The 18,956-nt window shown below is 34.5% G+C and overlaps 1 protein-coding gene across 5 annotated transcripts in view; it reads right to left on the bottom strand.

The window, feature by feature from the left end:
• TBC1D5 (TBC1 domain family member 5) overlaps window positions 1–18,956 on the bottom strand; it is a 540,605-nt gene that overhangs the window by 464,146 nt on the left and 57,503 nt on the right. For all 5 annotated transcript variants that reach the window (XM_029214159.1, XM_029214153.1, XM_029214160.1 and 2 more), the window contains exon 2: window positions 16,841–16,903. The gene's annotated coding sequence lies outside the window, so the exon portion shown is untranslated. The remainder of the gene's footprint in view (window positions 1–16,840; window positions 16,904–18,956) is intronic.

Consider the following 18,956-nt stretch of genomic DNA (forward strand, 5'->3'; position numbering starts at 1 on the left):
TAGTGACTTTCCACAAAAGCCTTACCTGTATAGCCCATTAAACTTATTAAAAAACTTACAAAATTGCATGATATATTTGCTGCCGTTCTGCTATTTCAAGTGGTAGATGCAGGAGACAAACTGAATTTAAGATTTATTGTCATCTATTCATTCAACAGTCAGTGAATGTTATAAGAATATAAAGATAAATGTAAGATAGCGCTTGCCCTCCATAAGTCTGGGTAAGATATGAGCAGCTACAAGGTATCACAATAGAGGTGGAGCCACATGTAGTTTGGAAGGAGAATTTACTTCCAGCTACTGGATGAGAACCTTTGTGAAGGGGATACACTTGAACTCTGTCAAATATTATGATGGCTTTTAAAAATAAATATACTAAACTATGAATAATATCACAGAAAAGATGAATATAAAATGCTAGCCAAAGTGAAATAGAAAAAAAAAAAAAGACCTCAAAAAAGGAAAGGGTTTGCTAGTTATTTATATGGGGTGGGATCGTGTGTGTTTTTTATTTTTCAATTTTTCTGTAATTCTCTGCAATTTTCTGCAAATTTTCTGCAATTTTTCTGTAACATTGTTCTTATATGAAACTTTTAAAGCCATAATTGAACACTATTAAATGAAATGCTGTGTAAGTCAAAACACTTGAACTTATAAGAGAAAAATTAAGTAACAAGTATTTTTTTATATATAAAATAATTTATAAAGGGATCTAAAGGACACATTAAAGAATTCACAATTCATTAAGCCCTTCTTTTTGAAAGAACTATTGATTTTGGATGGAATGTCTTTCCTTACAAGGCAAGCCTGAAAATCCATTAAGAAAAATTATTCTGAAATGGTGAATTTGCAGCTAACAATTATTAGATTATGACTTTAGTCTAGGTTTGTGGAAGAACACTCTAATAATTGATTAGCCTGAATTTTTTTTAAACGCTTATGAAGTGACAATAAGTTGCCTCCAGGGATATTATTTTTTCCCCCAGGGATATTTTATTTATATTTTAAGTAACATAAAAGCATTTAATAAAACTATAACAAACAACCACTGACTTTTATTTCAGTCTCCCATTCTCTACAACTTTGCCATTGGAGTAATATCCCATATAAATAAAGGCCTTTGACTAACTGAACTGAGTTGCATTAAAAGTCACAACATCCCACATAATATTCAAATCTACGTATAATCCAGTAAAGGCATTCCAGTGAAAACCTACATGTTCTTAAATCTCCACGTGATTCACAGCACAGGAAAAGAAACGAGTGTGAACAGGGAAAGGAGAAGGTAAAAGGATTTGTTACCAGAGGCACAACACTAAGAGAGTTTCAATTAACATTTACATATCTTAATACCAGCTTAGCTTTTCAAGATTCTAGTTTGACTTTTTCACTCTTTGATTTTAGGCCCTATGCTATAGACTGTATTTAAATTAGTAGCAACCCATGATAACTTGAAATCCAAGCCCAACTAAAACTCATTTGAGTTGTATCGAACTATATAGGATTACTGAAATAATGAGTAATTATGTTTCATCTAGGCTGTTAATCTCCCTAAAGAATGAAACTGACTGATACTATCCTGTTAATACTCTTTCACAGACTTTTTTTTGGCTGCGTTGGATCTTCGTTGCTGCGCTCGGGCTTAGCTGCGGCGAGCGGGGGCTACTCTTCGATGCGGTGCGCGGGCTTCTCATTGCGGTGGTTTTTCTTGTGGCGGAGCATGGGCTCTAGGCGCACAGGCTCAGTAGGTGTGGCTCACGGGCTCTAGAGCGCAGGCTCAGTAGTTGTGGCGCATGGGCTTAGTTGCTCCACGGCATGGAGGATCTTCCCGGGCCAGGGCTCGAAACCGTGTCCCTGCATTGGCAGGCGGATTCTTAACCTCTGCGCCACCAGGGAAGTCCCTCTCGTAGACTGTTAATAGTTTTCAACTGAATGAAGTTAGAAAGCAAACCTCCTGGTCAAAAAGAATTCGACCAAAGGCAGTAAGAAAAGGTTACAAGCTGCCTTTCACATGCCACATCCAGTGGGCAAACAATTTATCCTGAATAAATTGTGAAGATTTAAAAATCTGGACTTTTCACATAAAAATCTAGATTTTCCCTCAGAAAAAAAAAAAAAAGAATCACTAGATCTAGGGACTCTTGGCCTTCTTCTGGAAAAGCTCACCAGTTGTGTGGGTTCCCACCAACCTACTTTCTTCCTCACTTTCTATTGCTCACTAAACAACAGACTATAGGAACTAGGGTTTGTAGCCTATAAATAGAGTGCAGAGGCAGTGGGATCTTAATTCAAATCCCAGCTCCTCCACCTCCAAGCTGCTTAACTCAGGACAAGTGGTTTAACCTCTTTAAGGTTCAATTTCTCCATCACAACGAAGCACAAAATAATGTTTAACTATCAGGGGTTAAAAGTGAAATAATGTATACGATACCAAACACAAAACTAGATGTTCAATAAATGATAGTTAATATTGCACTATTTGGACTGAAATTCTAAACCTAATTAAGATTTATCATAAACACTACCTTCCTAGATTCTACAGACACTAAAGGAAAAGTGAAATCACTATTGCCTTAGCAGTCTATAAGATCCTTTGTAAAATAAAGATAAGCACAGTAAATACCTCATAGGGTGGTTGTATTAAAGTATACGTAAAATGCTTAGAATGGTATATGGCACATACTAAGCACTAGAGAAGAATTAGTCGTAACTAACAGGAGTAGTAGCTGTCCTCAGAAAGCAGGCACACGTGAGCTTAATAACTGCGAGGGGAACTAAGGGAGTAAAAACGTGAATGAATGAACACAAGACAGTTACCAAGATTCTTTCTTTGTACACAGTCTTAAGAGTCCCCTCAAAAGTCCCGTATTTTCATGTTAAAGCTGAAAATCTCGGTGAAAACGAAGTTACTCTGATGTATAAACAAACTTCATGTTCTGGGCTTGAACATAAATAATTATTAAACTCTGATGGGAACAAAAGAATTGACCATAATTCCAAGCGTGAAGCATGCACATTATATGATGTTCATAACTTATTTCTGAAGGAGTTTTATTACAGTAGCCCTATTTCATGAATGCTAGAATCAGACCAATCTAGGCTAAGCTTCCTTGCTAGTTCTTTTATGCCTCCAAGGATCTCAGCAGCTGAGTGAAGGACCAGTACAAAGAATAACCTGACTATTTTTTAGGCCTACTAGTTGCAAAGCCTCAGCCATTAAAAACAAAGAATGATGAAAATGGGGCTGGTCAAAGGCAGCAGTGGTTCTCTGTTAAATGGTATCATATCAAAACGATGATTTGATCTTTAGCATACTAATCATCTCAGTAGAAGTAGTTTTTAATTAGTCTGGGAATAATAAAGAAGCTCAATTCTTCAAATATTTAATTTAACAAAAGATAAAGACAGTATCCCCTGGTTAAAGTGGTATGTAAGTTCCAGGTCCCCTGCCACATCATAGAAATCCTTTCACAGCACTCAAAACAATGAGAAAAAGCAACAAAATTGACTTTAAAAAGAGTAATTTCCTTTCCAACCTAAATAAACTTTACACAAAGTTGCCTCTGATCGTGGATTAAACAAGCTGCACTGCCAGCATCAGGGGAGGGTGTGAGGAGATCTAGCAGGTGCTGCAGTTTATCACAAAACCGTCTAAAATAATTGGAAGTGACAACCAGCACTACCACAAATGATTTATTAGTCTTTCACTCAGCTTTTCAGCTTCCTCGGGGCCAGAATAAATAATTTACCAACTCTGTATCTTCCAATCATTAATTCTTCCCTATGCATCCAAACTACATTTAACTCCGCTGGGTTCGGTGGAATAAAACACACAATAGGAATATTTTTCCAGATACAGAATTATCTGACCTTACGAGAAGGCAAATTTATCAAGATGTACAATCCAGATGTAGAAGAATTTCAGGGCTCAAAGTCAGCAACTGCAGATGAGTTGGTGGGAATAAAATCAAGTGAAGAGGAAATGAAAGCAGAGCCTAGGGAAGAGCTCTCACACAGATGAGGAAAGGTTTCAGTGACTGCGGACAGCAAACCTAAGCAGCCACCTAGCACGCTGACACCAGAGACTTTCACCCACGATGAGAGTCAATTCATTGACTACTTACCGTCTCCCCTAAAACTCCCCTAAGTTACAGAAAATATGCAGTCCTCCCTCAAGAAAAAGGTCAAAACTTTAAAACGTGAACACACAGGAATTTTTTTCATGCAAAACGGACTTTATAATACAGGGCAAGATGAGGCAGCTTCTTTAAAACATTTTAGTAACTATTTTGAATGAGTTCAGGAGACAATTACATACACCCTGAAATTCTAAAAAGGAAATACAGGCAATTTTATCAAAGAAATAAATACTCCAAAAAATTCTGAGAGTGACTTTAAAAGGTATGTCCATTAATTATGTAGAAAAACCACACAGAAAGCCAAAAAAATTACATCTTAAATCCATTTCTGATGTAAGCTAGTCTTTGTCTCATTAAATCAGCATCTATGATTAAAAGAGAGATCATTTTTGGTACATAATGTATTGCACTGTTAGAGCAGCATCTGTTTATTGCACAGCATAAACATTTTTCAGCTTTGTGAAACTACTGATACACAAGAAGTGATGCGGACATAGCAATGTATTTAATCTTTTTTTATTCCAAGAAGAAGTACTTTCAGTGAAAGGGTTAATAACATTAATATTCTAATATCTGGCATTCTATGAGGCATATCAAGCTGCTGGGCACACAGTCAAAGAATTTCATAGAGTGACAGCTTTCTCTTCAATGGTTTGAGAGTACATCACAATTCAAATCTTAAGTGTGTAATATAGGGCTAAGTATACTTCTAAATATATGACTTCCACCAAAATATGAAATGCACTAAAATAAGTCCAGCTAATGAAAATTATAATATAAATGTGAATCCAAAGAATGTAATTTAGATGATAAAAGGTTCAAATAATCTCTTAAAAATTCCAAAATGTTCACAAATAAGAGAGTACCATTTTCAAGACTCAATACTTCACTGTCATTAACTGAAACAATTACATAACGACATGGGCACAAAAGCATATTGTTTACATCAAGCCAAACCACATAGTACTTACACACAGACCCAGTGCACTTGTTGCTGTGGCAAAATAAACCCCCAGATAGTATAGGTCCTAGCCTCCCACAGGTGAAAATAAAAACAAAAATGGTAAACCTGGAAAATGTAACAAAAGCCATCTTTTTCAAGCAAATATCAAAAAAAAAGATAGAGATGTTATATTTTTCATATGGGTCGGAGAGAATAGGAGGATGTTTTTTTAAAAAAGCAGCAGGACAAGGCTCTCTGCAGGCTTCTTTGCAATTGGTTTTAAATGTCAGAGGAACTTCAGCAAGAAAAGATAAAGCAATGCACACTCTAGTGGCACAAAATGGCCTGAGGATGCCGCCTAATGCCAGCACCTGGACGCAGTGGCCTAAAAGTTGATGGCAGCTTGTCCCACGTGCTGCAAACCGTGAGCCCGGCAGAGCCACAGGGATATCTGTGGAAAAAGTCTGGGCAAAGTAACCTGACCCTTAAATGCCCATCCAAAGACAAAGACAGACCCAAACTGCGGTACTGGTGTTGTCCTATTAGAGAACAATTAAAATTAATAAACCAGATGTAAAATCAAAAGCAAGGAATAGCTCAGAAACAATGTTGGGTAAAAAAGATAAAAAGGCAAACTGCATAAAGACTAACAGAATATTTCAGTTTAGTAAGAACACTCAATGAACACATGAATGTAGGTATAGTCTAAAAACACGGACAGAAAGGATATAAACCAATTCCAGGGTGATGGTTATCTCTGGGAAAGGAAGGACTTTAAAATGTTTTTTGAAAATATATACAGCAAATGTCAATATACAAAGTCTGCATGCTAAATACAAGGTTGCCTGTTCTATTTATCCTCTGTACTTTTGTGAATACTTGAACGATTTCTTAAATATTTTAAATCTAAGCCATGTTGTACATAATTTTCTTCCTAAAAATTAAAGCAATTTCACAATATTTTTACCTGAAACATGAGGGTCTACCTTTTTAAAAATCATTGCTTTGGTTGGTCTCCATATTCAAAAATTTTTATATTCCAATCTAAAAAAACTAAAAATTCTACCCTCTTTTCATAGATGATTTGGCTTAGTAACAATTTCAAATCATTAGTTCTCAGGAGATTCCACGGTTTATTTCAGACTTGAACTGAGGGATTCCACTACATAGACCTCCTAAATGAAGTTTAAAACATTCTTCCCCGGCCTCTGAATAACTAGTTTCATCATTTGTTGTAGAGCAAACAGGCTGAAGACCTGACTCTACTCCTGGGCTCTAACTTCCCAGTGGGAACCTATCACTTCATTAGTGAATATGTTCCTTCTCATTTTCTCTGTTTATGTGAGGTATTAAACTTATGTTTAAAAAAAAAAAATTCCTAGTAAGTCTTCAGATGTATGTAACGAAACCTTACTCTAAAGAAATCAGGACCACAGTGACAAGCCTCCTATCTTGTATTAAAATTATCTGTAGTCAAATTTAAGTTCAGCCTCATTTCTTTATAGGCCTTTGGAAATTTGACAGGTCATCTACAGCTAAATAGAAACAAGATGCCTCCCATTTACAATCATATTTGTACACAAAAACAAAAGTTTAATACACTTTTTGTCACCACGAAGGAAATATCAAAGATACTGTTAATCTTCACCAAAACTGATCAATATTCTCTCAAAGTAGCAACCATCTGATTTAAAGAATTACTGGCTTGTTATCTTAAACAAGAAATTATATTCAACTTATATTGATGTTTTCTATCTGAAGCGTGTCATGCAATATTGTAATTTATCTCATAAATCTACTAGAGTGTGATCAAATTCTATCAACTCTGATTGGCATAAATTTGAAACAATGAAGCAATCACATCTGTTAAGCAGTTCTAGCTTGCTAGACAACATTTTAAAAGTTTATACAATAACATAATTATATTTTTTCTCCATAAGACCTTCCTGTAGTTGATTTCAGTTGATTTGTATGTGTACTGGGTTCAGTGGGATACAGAACAAAAGATAAGAAAAGGAGATGGAAGAAGTGTGGGAGATGGATTGACAGAGATGGTTTAAGTATGAACTTCAAACACTCGGAAAAATATTTTAACAAAACTCCAAATGAATTACAAGGTGTCAAGATAGGAAAATAAGTTCATTTGAATAAAAACTATATAGTATATCTAACTTTATCCTGAAACTACTCCTTAAAAATATGAATGCTGAATTTAAATGAAAATACATGGGCATAAAACAAAGAATTCAAACCATGCTTTACAGAACAAAACAATATTGTACAGCAAAATTTACCACCTACCTTTTTTGGTGCAAAATTCCTAATTTTTGAAACTTAAATGATTATTATGAAAACATTATAATAGTATGTATATAAGTTAATAGGTGAGAAACACAATATTCCAAAAGTAATTCTATGTAATTTTAAAGACATTTCAAATTAGCAAGTGAACTCAAGGATGAAAATGATTAGGCCCTAAAGATATATGGGGTGTACGGGCTAAAATGACAGAGAAATATTAAAAATAAAATTTAGGACACTGTTAAGTAACTTCATCAAGTTACTGATCCTACTGCTTTATATCATCATGACTAAGATATGACTTAAGAGGATGTGAACATTCTACTAAATGTTAGCTAATAATAGCTAAATTATTATTATAAATCCCATCTGGGCCATTCATTGACAGTTAATCATATACAATGTTGAGACATTTCTCATCCTATTGAACTTTGTACTTGCCACTCCTTACATGCATACATCTTCACTCCAAAGTGATACCTCTTCTTCGACTTCCCCTTCATACCAACCAGGGCCTTGTATGTACTCAGTACATATTTGCTGATTGATTTCTTTTAACTTATATGAAAACATGACTCATGAGTCAAACAGTTTAGATTAAAACAATTTTATTCCCTACCATTAAAGTTGAAATTAATAAAACAAAACAATATTACGATCAAAGGAAAACTTCCCAGAAAGAGACAATAGGTAATTCTGATGGTGGAAAGTGAACTCAAGACAGTGACAGAGGTCTTTTAATGAAATCTTGAGCTAACTCAGATGTTTTCCTTTTGTCTGTGGATATGGCAGGCTTTCACAAAACAAGTATATCTTATTTTCTTAGAATTTTTCAATTTGGAATTACTGGAATGCTTTGCTAACCAAAGATGACAAAACTTTTTTCTCCATTCTTGCTTCTTTTCTATGATTTTGTTGTACTCTCCTTAATATATAAAACTATCCACTAGTCATCTATTTTTTCATATCCTGTAGATTAATTTCTAATTAAATGCATAAAGAAATTGAAGCTGTCATGACTACTCTGTAATTTAGCTTCAATATAAACACATTTTTTGATTACAGCAGGATACTAAAAATACTAATATTTTATTTAAAAAAAGTAAATCTCCATTAAGTTTTATTTTTTAATCTATCAAACATTCACTGAATAGGATTAAATAAGAAATAATTACAATTCTTCTGATAAAACTGTACTGTTGCTACCTATTATCAACCTCATTTCTGTATTTTATGTTTTCATTCAAGAAACATTATGCTTTGCACATAGGCACTGGTAAAAATAAGACAATTCGTGTTTTTCTTACAAAGATAAGCAATGAACTAATTATTACAACATGGTATAATATGTGTTCTACAAAGGTCTGTGGAAGGTGAGGAGATATCACTGAGGAATCAGGGAAAGCTTTCAAGAGCTACATCCTGCAAGTTGAGTAAGCCAGGAAAAGAGGTATAGAGTGAACAGCACATACAAAGATCGACTGAACAAAGATTAACCACATGGGTTTATTTTCTCCTTCCCCAAACCCCAAAGAGAACTCAGATTTTTGGAAAATAAATGACTTATCAAAGGAAGTAACTCGTAAAAGAACTTATAAAAGACACTGAGGAAAAGGCGAACCATTTTGCCCACAGTCCAGGAACATTCAACTTCACACATCCTGCTGTAGAAAAATGGAAACTACAAGAAATGGAAAAACAGACTTAGCTAACAAACAAACAGGGGGAAGAAAATAACTTCCCCAAACTGAAGGACTTGCTTCCAGAATGAAGGAGTCCCCAGAAAATCCAGTATAAACAATGAACAAAATCCACTCCAAGGCACATCATCATAAAAATTCAGAGACAAAGATTCTAAAAGTTTCCATAATTATAAAAACAAGTCATGCACAGCAGAAAAAAATGTAGAAGGGGAAAAAAAGGCAAGGAACCTCTCAGTAGCAAAACTGAATGCTGTGAAACAAAGTCTTCGAAATTCTAAAAGAAAATTATGCTGCAACGTAAAATTCTATACCCAACCAAACCACTAATCATGTCTGACAGTAAAATAAAGACACTTCAACCCTCCCTAAGATCTTTTTCATATAATGAGGAAGTTAGACCAGAAAAAAAGACGATGAGTTGGGATTCACATATAAGGAAAAGAGAAAAGCGATCCAACCTCCAAGGATATCAAATCTTTGACTTTCTTCTAGAACACATGAGAACACCATAGCATAACTCTGAATGAAAATGGCAGTAGCAGTTAAACAAATAGGAAATAATACCAGAGGAAGCAATTAGAAGCAAGTATTCTTATATTATACACCTACTACGCTTCAACTAAAAAAAAAAAAAAGGAGCAAGTATTCCTTGAGCAAAGATGCCACTGAAATTAGAGGGAACCCCCATGACAATGGCTCTTAGTCTTCAGACGACAGTCTCTACATTACACCAGGATCAAATGACTGCCGAACTGTTGCACATTCATCTCTCAAGTTATGCTCACATGCACTATAAACAGTGTCACTTTGAAGATAAGCAAAACCATATTATACAAAAATGCATGTACACACACACACACACACACACACACACACACTTTCATCCAAGACAGGGTTTAACTGTATTACTTTATAATTAGGTTTCACTTAAAAAGCCAACAACAAAATGAGTGTGTATATGGTTGGTTAGCATTAGTTATTTTTCAAATTTTCACTTATAAAATATCAAAGAAATCAAAAAAAAATCAAAGAAATCAGAGTAAGCCCATATATTCCTAACTAGAAGAGTGTTTATGCTAAAATATTTAATCCTATGTGAATTGTTGGCTTTGACATTTTTTTCATCCATATAAGAAGCTCCAGTCTAATCTGGAAGCATCTTTTAAGCATAAGAGTTAGAAGAGCTATAAGGAATAAGTGCACATTTTGAAAACAGTGGTTCTCAATCCCACCAGATCCAATGCCCCTTTCATTCCCTGTACTGTTCTGAAATGAAATTCAGAGTTAATAAAATCTACACATAGAATGTCTCTTTAAAGAAAAAAATCAGGGACTTCCCTGGTGGTCCAGTGGTTAAGACTCCGCGCTTCCATTGCAGGGGGCGCGGGTTCAATCCCTGGTTGGAGAACTAACATCCCACATGCAGTGTGGTGAAGCCAAAAAAAAAAAAAAAAATTAATTCTAAACCATGTTATTAATTAAAAATTTATTTCATTACATAAATGCTTAGACATAACTACTTAAGAAGTGCAAATAAAACAGTCACATATTTGCATCTATAGATAACAAATAAGCTTGGATCTAAGAGGAAAAAGATCACAAGTCATTCTCTGTAAGTACCAAAAAAATGAAACAGGAGAGGTATAAGAGAACTCTAGAATAAAAATTAGTATTGAGATAAGTGATTACAGATAAAAATTAAATTGAATATGAAAGAGAAAGATAGAAATAAGCTTAAATGAAATAAAGATTAAAATGTCAAGACAAATTACATACTGTTGAAACAGAGAAAATTATGAAATGTGGTTATTAGTACAACTGACCTGGGTTTTATTTCTAGGTGTAGTGTCAAAATAATTACCTATACTAAGGTTGTTACACTGCCGTTACAACCTATCCCAGAAAACCTACCACACTGTCAAGGAATTAAGTCTCTAGTAGTTTAAAATACTACAATAAAGACTATATCCCCCCAAAATATTGCCAGTGGAGTGGGTAAAGAAATTTAAGAAGTTACAGAGAATTTGTATAATAGATTGCTTATTGGAGATGGTACCACAGTAATAGCGGTACAACATAAAAATATAACATAAAAATAAATCATTTTAAAATATATTTTTAACAATGCATTTATTATCATTCTAAAAAAAAATTTTAACATTTAGGATGGCAATCATGAAATATCTAAACAATCCTTACTAACTAATAAAATTCAATTAATTTAATTTAGATCCATTAATTTAAAATTTAGTTTGTTATTAAAAGAGTCTTAAATATCCTGTTACATATTTGCAACCAGTGTAACAGAGCTTCCAGTAAACTGCATTGCTGAACTGAAAACTTTTCACCGAAATACCTAGTTAGAAATGCTATAAATCAGGAAGTGGAAGAATGTGTGAAGTACATACAATTTTGAGAGAATTTCTTTATTCTACTGAAGATTCCCCTCAACACAAACTTCCCCTAAAGTATCAGATTGCTCATGTAACATCTTACAAACAACTGTCAGTAATATTACATACTGAAGTATTATCTTTGAAGAGAGTTTAAGCAAGCAGACATTCAAAAGTTATGTGGTTCTCAGGACAGTTTTCTGTAGTCTGAGACTGTCCCATGCATTGCAGGACACCTAGCATCCCTGATCCCCACCCATCAAATGCCAGAAACACTCCTTATAATTATTGTGACCAGCTAAAGTACTCCTTAATTTCCCAAATTCCCCTCATAGGGCTTTACCACCCTTGCTAGAAGTCTTATAGAAAGAAGCATGCTATGGTGCGGAACTATATGAAAAAATGTGTTTCAAAAACAGAAAGAAACATTTTTATCAATTATACTAAAAATTATAACTTGCAATTTTATCCTCTTCCAAACATTCTTTCTTCAGCCTATATTTTTTGGTATTGTGTACTGAGGCTAACTTAAAGAGATTTGTTAACCACTCTAGAACAGATGTATATTCTCTTTATATGTTTTTTAATAGAAAGCTTTCCTATATATGACCTTTTCAATACTCCAACTTTTACTTAGCTGAATTAAAGTCAAAAATAGAATCTAGGGCTTCCCTGGTGGCGCGGTGGTTGAGAGTCCGCCTGCCGATGCAGGGGACGCGGGTTCGTGCCCCGGGTCCGGGAGGATCCCACGTGCCGCGGAGCGGCTGGGCCCGTGAGCCATGGCCGCTGAGCCTGCGCGTCCGGAGCCTGTGTTCCTCAACGGGAGAGGCCACAGCGGTGAGAGGCCCGCGTACAGAAAAAAAAAAAAAAAAAAAATAGAATCTAATCAATAGATTGTACATGTATAGGCATGCCATGCTTCTATAATTTCATTTGTGTGATTTTATTTTCTATTTTTGTTGTTGCTGTGTGGTTTGGGTTTAGTGTTTCATTGAGCAGCATCAATACTAAGGTGGTCAACACTAAGACACTGCGTTTAGTCAGGACAGGATTCAGTATTATTAAAGACTGTTATGTGTCAGTATTATCTAGTGCCCTAGGAAATCCATGCAGTACAAGAGTCCCCTGTTTTACTCTGCAAACTCTAAATTTAATAAGGTTCTATTTAATTAGTGCAGGATTCAAATACACGTTCATGCCAAATTTTGCAACCACACGGGAGGTAGGGGAAAGATATTTCAAACACTTACATGGGAACAACCTTAGGTTGCTGTCTTAAAATATCAGTGCAGGATGCAAACTACTTCACAGATTATCCACAAAACGGATGAGGTGTGAAAGAAATTCTGTGCTTAACGTGACCTTTGGCTGTACTTTTACTTGTCATAATTATAAAGGAGGTACTCTCAGAGCCAACACATAAGCTATGTTATTACTCTTACAATTATAGTAGTATCTAGCCAAGTGCTTCATATACTGTGACAAACTCGAGGCAAAATATACGGAAGCTCTTACCTTTGTTACAAGGCCTAACAGGCCTTGCTGAACAAAAAGAGTGCTGCTATTATACATACGTATGAATAAGAACTACTGCATACGAATTTTTCTTTTTAATGTTCATTAAAATACAAATATGCCAGTGTGGTTACCTAGTTCAACTTAACAAGTCATCTATTCTCTAAATGCAAAACAACTTGAAATTTAAATTTAATACCTAATTGTGACTTTACTAAATACATGTCAAGAAGGAATTAAAAAGAAAACTATACAAAAACCAAAAACCTTTAAGCAACTCTCTTCTACATATTCCTATTTTCCCACACAGAATTTCACCAAGGAAAAAGAGTTGTTTTCAAAAATGCTTTGGCAAACTGCCAACTTATCAATATAAATGACATGTAACATGATTTTTTAAGGAAAAAAAAAACACTACTGGATCATCTAACATAAAATTATAAATTCTGAACGTATAACAAATAGAATTAGTTTTCCGTACAATGGCAAATATACCATTTATCAGAAGATTTACAAAGCAAAACAAGTATTAAAAATCCTGTAATGTATGATACGAAGAAAAACTTTACAACTATATACTATATTATGACCAACTTTGCCATACTCATCTTTCTGTTCCCAATAGTAATACCTCCTCTTTATTTTCACCTGGAAAATAGGTTCCAAAAGCTGTAAAACATCAGAGTCACACTTTATAAGTCATAAACACAAACTGCCTAGGTTGGCTAACAAAATCACATAAATACTGGCCATAAAAGAAGTTTGTTTTATCATAAAATATTTTTAAAAATATTGTATATGAATTAAGATTGCTCTTAAATATGCATTATATACACTGTTAGGGACTACTCAATAGGAATCTGAGATGTTACTAGGGTGACCAGAGGTCCCAATTTGCCCAGGATGGTACTAATTTACGCCTATTGTCCTGGCATTCATACAGATGCAATTATTTATGGCACTCACACCAACATCACCCAAGATTTGACCTAACAGAGCCCTGGTAATGGTCTTGGGCTTAAGAGTCAAAAGAAGTGATCTGAGCGTTAGACATCCACCAGGCAAACATTCAATCTCCCTGAGGCACAAATTCTTCTGTATTTAATTCAGATCCACTATACAGGATTATAAGAAGAATCAAATCAGAAAATTCAAGAAGCTCAAGTACTACCTACTGTTTAAAAAAGATGACCAAATGAAACACAAACTGAATATACTTAGCAAGTTAAGTCTATCAGAGATATAAATAACTACAGTCTCCATAAACAAACAAATGAAAACAACTCAGGTGAAAAACTACATTACAGAATTGTAATGTAGCATAATTACATTACAGATTTGTAATGTAATACAAATAAAACTACATAAAACTACATTAAAACAACAATAAAGCTACATTACGGAATTGTAATGGGCTAAGAAGGACCTTCGGGAGTCACACTAAATGAGTCCCAATTCCAGCACCATCACTTACTGTCAGCTGTGTGGCAAAGAGCAAGTTACTAGGTCTCTGTTTCCTCATTCATAAAATGAAGATAATAACTGTACTTCTCTCACTGGAAAGAGTAACAAATAATCCATGTGAAAGATGATGTGAGCACTGTGCCTGCACATAATAAGTGCTCAGTAAATGCTAGCTACTATTATGACAATCTCCATCAACATCTCTTTTCAAAAACAAGTCCTAAGAAATTATTCAGGAGACAATTTCACATATGTGTGCATGTGTGTGTGTGCACATATGTGTATCTGTATCTTCCAATTAAAGATCACTTGGATGACACAGCTATATGTTATAGTGTGGGCTGGGTATATTACACAACTAGTATAGGAGATCTTATTCAACATTGGACAAGGTAGCTTTTTTCTCTGAAAGAAGTCCACAGTGGCATCCTGAAGCACACTTTAAAATAAAAGTCCATATCTAACAATATCTGTGGCTGTTCATCTAGAGAACAGAAGAGTCACAGATATGTACAATAAACACATTTTTAAATCCATGTATATAAATCAAATGAAACCGCTTCCTTTAAGGAAAGCATATGAAGATACTAAAGCAATATCCCAATTAAACATTAATATAGTCAATATTTCAAAATAAGAAATTCGGGTTTACATATGCACAGTTTAAAATTCTATAGTGAGGGCTTCCCTGGTGGCGCAGTGGTTGAGAGTCTGCCTGCCGATGCAGGGGACGCGGGTTCGTGCCCTGGTCCGGGAAGATCCCGTATGCCGCGGAGCGGCTGGGCCCGTGAGCCATGGCCGCTGAGCCTGCGTGTCCAGAGCCCGTGCTGCGTAACGGGAGAGGCCACAACAGTGAGAGGCCCACATACCGCAAAAAAAAAAAAAAAATTCTATAGTGAAACCTGTCTACAGAGGTCATTTTCCCTATATTTCAACAGCATATAGTTCAACTTGAAATGTACAACACTGCTTCTCTCTGAAATGTTAAAACTGTAAAGTACACAGTAATTCACTGCAAGCAAACACAGGAGAAAGGCTATGTTGTCACATGATACCCTTTAACCCAAACAATTACTTTAACTTATTCATTAAACCCATTCAAAAAGAGAACACTAATAACTTGTGCTACCTTACGAAACAGAGTCAGAACTAAGAAGAAATACTTTATTTGGTTAAAAATAGAAACTTCGCATAAGAGAATTATTAGGTAAAGACAGAGAAATTATAGCTGGCATTTATAAAAGACCTTGTACATTTTTAGCTCATTAAAATAAAGTGGTATAAAACTTTCCATAAGAGATATGGTATAAAATAAGTATGTCACTAAGACTGATATAAAAATCTATATAAACATCATGCTGCTTTCCAAATACACATACAACAGGTATTTAAAAAAACAAAGGGCTACATCAAATTTATATCTCAGGAATCCAAATCTAAGTTGGACTTCATTTCTCTGAGCTTTCCTAAAAATATTCCAGTAGTAAAATAGCTTTGCCACTAAAATAAAATAACTAAGACTCCATTATCTATTCTATAGCAAGTAAGAAATACCGACCTGCCGTTTAGAGATACCAAGGATAATGTGGACTGAGGTTTATATGTTCTGTCTCACCTTACAGGCTATAGGCTATATCATTAATTTGTAAGTGACTCTACAATAAGTATGCACACAACAAACAAATATTCTATCATGGGTAACCCTAAACAGGTAAATTTAGAACTAAACAAAGCATAACTGAAATTTTATCACTACCATAAATTACTTTTTAAAAAAATCCCTGGGTATTGCAATGAATATACTTTTGCCTTAGAGCTAATACTTTAATTTTAAAGACCCACAAAAAAAAAAATCAAAACTAGTCAGTAACAATGCAGCAACTAAAAGCAATAAACTCAAAATTAAGTTATAAATAATTTAAAGCATGTCATGAAGATGTATTAATAATTCATCAGATAAATAATTTACTAAATAATCAAATAAATAAATAATGAAATACATAAATAAATCAGCAAATAAATAATTCTGCAAAATAACCTAAACAATAAATCACCCAAACAAATCACAAACCTACAAAACTACAATGATTCTTTGGATTCTGATAGTTTTAAATAAGCAAATGTACATAAACTAGATCAATCCTTGTTAGAATTAGAAATATTTTTCAATGCTATTTGTAAAATCCTCATCTCAGTACATAAGAACACATTTTCAATTTTTAAAAGACTGCATAGGATTAGTTCTTATAAATTATTAACATGATTATAATATATCCTCTTCTATATTTTACATATAATAACTCTGCCTAACATATTTTCCCCCAAACAACTGGATACTTAAAATATTCTTAATTTACAGTTCTTTTTCAAAGCAATACTTACAGTACAATAGTGCTATAGTCTTTCTGATAGCTTTCCTATCTTCACCAAGTCTCTGGAAATTTTCTGCAAGGGATAGAAGAGTTAGAATAACCTTAATTATTATAGACAGCATTTCATTCACTGGTGAACAATGCTTTATAACTCTACAAAGTAGCAATGGGAAGTGGAGGTTATTAGCTGTGAACTTTGTCAAGTTTTTAGAAGTCTTAAGTGGACTAAGCACAAGCTGATAGAGGCCTGGCTTCCTCTAATGGAGCTGTTACAATTGGAGGGATTTCAGATGTGAAGACAAAAACTTCTGAAGGTCAAAGCGACTGGCTGACATCTAATGCTATCAACAACTGGAGAAGCTCACAGTCCCTGAAAGAACACAGGAGATCACTTAACTGTTACAATGTGAATGCTGCGACAACCTAATGGGAGCACCACAAAGAGACAAAACACAACTGACCTCATAAGTCAGTCTTCACTTAACATTTATTTCAGGTTTTTATCCACCCACAGTATAGTACTCTTGAAGTCCATAAATAGCAGATCCTAAACTGTGATAGCCTTTCCCACAGAAATAAGAACTTTGTAATGAGTGTTTGACACTTTCAAGGGAATAAATCCAAACAGTATAGCACAACATCTGAAGAGAAAGAAACTAAAATTAAAATATTTTGATAATCTAGCTCAATGAATTCTCAAACAACTTAGGTAATATTTTACCTATTTCACAATCAAGGAAAATGAGGCTCAGCAAGAGTCTGTATGCTGCCTGCGGTCCCCAAGGGGCAGGAAGATTCTAACTTTTTCTACACCACTTCACGTGAAGGGTCACTGAACTACAGGCTCCTTCAATTTGAGCCCACCTTAAAAATACAGCAAATCCTAAAGCTTCGAAAATTGGTTAGAGCAATGGTTTTCAACTGGGGGTGATTTGCCTCCCAAGGGACATTTGGCAACGTCTGGAAACATTTTTGGTTGTCACAGCCAGAGAGTATTACTGGCATCTAGTGGGTAGAGATTAGGGATGCTGCTAAACATCCTACAATGCACAGGATAGTCTCCCACAACAAATAATTATCTGCCCTAAAGTGTTAATAGTGCTGAGGGTGGGAAACTCTGGGTTAGCGTAAAAGGTCTTTCAGGGCTGTGCAGTTTTCCTGTTATAAAATAATACAGATTTGGTTCAGGGATATAAAGTCTTTTTTTATGTGTGTGGAACACCCTGGATAAAAATGTGTATACTGTGGAGAACGGGTATATGGGAACTCTTTGTACTTTCTGCTCAATTTTTCTATAAACCTAAAACTTCTCAAAAAATAGTCTAGTAACTTTTTAAATGTGTATCCTTCACTTCTTTCACCAAAGTTATGAGTAACTGTCTTAGAATCAATACCCCCAAAATACGTCTAAAGTTATAAATTAAAATTTTTTTAAATTTCATTTGTCAAAATTCTTCCAATAAAGTTAATGAGAGCATTAAAAGTCACATTTATGAACTAACTCTGTCTAAATGACTAGCCAAGATATCTAATAAATATTACAAATTCATAGGGCTTTAAGAGATTTTGATACACTACAATTAATAATCTTCAATACTTAGTGATTTCTTTTGCCTAAAAGCTGTCATACATTTTCTGAAATATTTGTGGTAATTATTAAAATCATTTGAGAACAAAATTCGGCAATATAATTATCAAAGAACTCCAGAAAATACATATCAAGTATTTCCCTTTCAATGCCAATTAATCTCTCTCCAGTCTCAAAGTAGATTTTGGTTTTCAACATGGATCTAGAATCTACCATGACACAATGCATGTTTCCTTATATTGGACCCATCACATTACTGCACAGAGCATCAAACAATGGCATCTTTTATCAGCTAGGGTTAGGTCATATCCTTCCCAAGACAAAAAAATTTTTTAATAATTATAATATAATGACTTAAGAGAGGAAAAAAACAAAGGGAGAGAATTTCTCCCATGTAAATGTCTAGAAGTGGACAATCAAAGGCTGATGTGGCCGCTCCAAATATTAGGAATCCAAGTTCTTTCCATCTTTTTGCTCTACCATATACTGTTCTATTAAAAGTCACCTCACACTCCAAGAAGGCTATGGGGAGCAGCAA

The sequence above is a fragment of the Monodon monoceros genome, unplaced genomic scaffold (genome assembly GCF_005190385.1).
Source record: "Monodon monoceros isolate NGI ecotype Baffin Bay Population unplaced genomic scaffold, NGI_Narwhal_1 Super_Scaffold_11, whole genome shotgun sequence".
Lineage (NCBI taxonomy): Eukaryota > Metazoa > Chordata > Mammalia > Artiodactyla > Monodontidae > Monodon > Monodon monoceros.